Source organism: Ictidomys tridecemlineatus, unplaced genomic scaffold (assembly GCF_052094955.1).
Source record: "Ictidomys tridecemlineatus isolate mIctTri1 unplaced genomic scaffold, mIctTri1.hap1 Scaffold_522, whole genome shotgun sequence".
In the NCBI taxonomy this organism is placed as follows: Eukaryota; Metazoa; Chordata; class Mammalia; order Rodentia; family Sciuridae; genus Ictidomys; species Ictidomys tridecemlineatus.
In genome coordinates, this window is record NW_027523431.1 from 138,010 (window position 1) to 141,857 (window position 3,848).

The window sequence follows — 3,848 nt, forward strand, 5'->3', positions numbered from 1 at the left end:
GCAGGTAAATGGATGGAGTTGGAAAATATCATGCTAAGCAAAGTAAGCCAATTCTGAAAAAACCAAGGCCTTATGTGCTCTCTGATAAGTGGATGCTGATCCATGAAAGGGGTTGTGGGGTGAGAATGGAGGTGCTTTGATTGGGCAAAGGGGGAGGAAGAGAAAGGAAGAAGAGATGCAGTTAGGAAAGATGGTGGAATGGGATGGATATCATTACCCTAGGTACATGTATGACTGCACATGTAGTGCAACTCCACATAAAGTGCAACCAGAAAACAGAGTTGTGCTCCACTCATGCACAATGAATCAAAAAGCTTCCCGCTGTCATGTATAACTGAATAGAATTAATAAAAAAAAATCAACTAAGAAAACACTTCTTTATAAATTACCCAGCCTGTGGTCTTCTGTTGTAGCAATAAAAACCAGAGAAGGACAGGGCTCCTGAGGGAAGCAGAGATCAGAAGCTCAGGGTTGAGCACCAGAGCCAGACACTCTATCTCCCATGGAGAGCTTTCTTCTCTCCAGCTCCACAAAGAGAACAAACAGAGGCAATTCTTCCTGATGGCTGTTGGAAAGGAGGTCACAGGGAAGAAATACTGCTGGTACACTGTCCTCTGGCCAACAGGTTCATTATCTCCCATCTTGTTCCTTTCACTCCTTTGTTATTAATAATCATATCTTACTTTTCAAACCCAAACCTAGCACAAAATGTTATTCCAATAGAAGCTGTATTTAAGATGCAATATGAAGAAATCCATGGCCTGACTCACTAGAACAGTTGAGGAGGATCCAGGCTGTCCTGCCCAGGCTTCAGGTACTCCCCAGGGGGACCAAGGTAAGGCCAGACCCCCAGCAAGGAAAGGTATGTTTGGAAAAATAATTACTTACTGTCCCTAGGTTTCAACTCTGGATGAAGCAGCTCTATATGCCAGGACAGTGCAATGCCACTAGACACCAGAGTACACACTACATGCTGCCTGTAATCACAGGATGCAATCAAAAGGGCAGGACAGAGCAGAGAGCATCAGGCTTTCCTAAGTTATCAGGTAAAGCAGACAGCCTGATATTTCAGAAAAAAATATAGAAGGAAAGCAACATTTCCTGTATATATCTGCTTTAAAATTATAGCTTAAAAGCCACACTTCAAGCATAGGTAAATAAATAAGATTAGGACTTATTTATAAGAAAAAAATTAGAAGTCCCAGTCTCATACATAAGTCTGGGTCATATAAGTCCTAATCTTATAAATAAGTCTATATTACAGCAAGAACATCTCATTATACAATTCACAAAAGTACATTAGGTTTACAAGGCATGCATGGATCTTCAGTATTGCTTTCCTCAGCCCAATAGTAATGAGCCCTTCTCCTGGTAATTGGTGATGGCTTGATTTGGGAACTTGAATTCACATTCTTGCCTTCAGTGTGATTAATAGTATACAATACATTTCATAATTTATGTAAAATGTATATATAATGGCTGATACTATCAGTATAAAGTCATTCTTTCTAAAAAAAATCATCTTGTTTGGTGTTGGGGAGAAAACCTAGGACTGCATACCTGGTAGGCAAATGCTATACCATGGATATGAACTCCCAACCCATTAAAAAAGCATAAGTTTTTTGGTTGGGGCTGGGGCTCAGTGATAGGAGGCTTACCTCACATAGGAGAGGCATTAGTTAAGAAGTCAGTAAGATGTTACAAAAGGATAGTAGGAGAGGGTACCCTTGATTGTTCCTGATCTTAGTGGGAAAGTTTCAAGTTTATTATCATTAAGAATGAGGTAGTTAGGGGTGGCAGGAGCAGACTGCAAGCTGGGACAAGTTGCCAACACTGAGGGAGAACTCACCCAAGCCTGAGGGCTGAAAGTTGAGGGAAGGTGCTAAGGCCCAGTGGGGTGACTGGGCCACTAGTGGGGAGTCACTGGTACAAGCCCAGGCCAGTCCTCTGTGTTTCCAGGCAGAGCACAATGGTTGGTAGAGCCCACCCTTCATGGAATTCTGAGTGCTTGGGTCATAATTGACTCCTTGGTGTTCCAGGAGGTTCAGAGCAGAGGTGGATAGAGAATGAGGTGGTTTTCAGAGCAGCTCTGATGGCACACTGAAATTGTGACAATATTGTCCTGGTTTAGAGGCCTAGGCTCTGGCTTGGGCCACTCCTTGGGTCAGGAGGGGGGTAGCTTGGCTTCCCTCATCAGTTTTAACTCCAAAGTCACTGAGGATGAGGTTCTCGATGATTTAGAGGATGTAGAAGCAGGTTTACCTAATTATTGGAGAAAGAACCTTGAAGATACCAAATGGATGATCAGATATGACAATGAAAGACTTAAAAACTATTGTACTGAGCTGGAAGAAAGGTATGCAGCATCAGAGCTACAGATCCAACATCAATCTGCAAATTACAGGAATGAACTGGAAAAGAAAGTAGAAATCAGGCCACTTAAAGCAAGACAGTTCGCACTAGAAGATGAGTTGTCCGCACTGCAGTCAGTAGATTCAGGGGCAGGTGGTGTACCAGCAACACTGCCTCATCTTCATTCAGTAATGAGATCAGTCATTTTTCAGCTTTTCCCAGTGATGACATGGATTTTAGTGACAGCATTTTATCCCAACAAGAAATCAACAGACTGTCAATTGAAGTTTCAAGACTTGAATCTCAAGTTAGCCATTGGAGGGAAATAGCTCAGGCAAAGGGAACAAATAATTCTGATCAAAGTGAAATCTGTAAACTACAAAATACTATTAAGTTACTTAATAGTCAAGACCTTGATCATCATCAAGAGGAAATGTCAGTTTTGCAGAATGTACATCAAAAGAAACTGGCAGAGATAAGTTGCCAGTATCCAGAGAATTAAAGACTATGTGGAAAGGACTGAAAAGCTTGAAAATCAGTTTAAGGTGACTCAGGACTTACAGTAACTGATGAGTCTAAAATCGGTGAAATGGAAAAAGAACTATTCAGGTTCTACAAACTGAAAAAGTAGAGTGTGCGACAAAGATGGGAGAACATAAGGATCAAATAAAAGACATAATTAAAAAATTATCTTCGGCAGAAAATGACAGAGATGCCTTGAAGAGGGATAAAGAGCAGCTTGGTGTGGAAATGTGACAAATAATTGAACAGTGTGAAAACTTGAAACTGGGATGTAGTCAATTCAGCGTTCTGTGATGGAACAGAAAGATGAGGAATTTAAGAATTTGCAGAAAACTATCGAATAAATAAAAGCCCAGTTGCAAGGAGACACATACAGTACTCCAGCAAACAATTCTGATAATTTTCAAGAAACAAAATTTAAAAGCCTTCTTATAGAAAATGGAAGTGAAGAACACAACCTGTGTAACTATGAAACTGAAAAATAAATGAAAGGAATCCAAGAACGAGAACTTGATATTCAACTTCTAAATGAAAAGAATATATCTTTAACCAAACAGACTGATCAGCTGTCCAAAGATGAAGTTGGCAAACTAAAGTTATCCAGCAGAAAGATACAAGCTCCTCAGGCTAAAATGTATTCAGGAAAACTTGCTATGAGTACACCCCAGCTCTTGTCTGCATCATCACTTACCTCCCAGTCCTCAGAGGACAAAGAGCTGAGACAATCACTGCAATAAAAAGATGCCACCATTAGGATGCTCCAGGAAAGTAACCACAGGATCTCTGATGCAACTGCTGCCACCTCCAAGAGAAAAAAGAAAGAACATGAACAATCAGATTCCAAAATTAAACAGCTCAAGGAAAAAGAAGATCTGTTACAAAATTTACTGAAAGAAAAAAAACCTCTTTATCCAAGCCAAAAGTGATCAGTTAGTTTCTTCAAATGCAAAGTTCACTAACAAAGTGAATGAAAA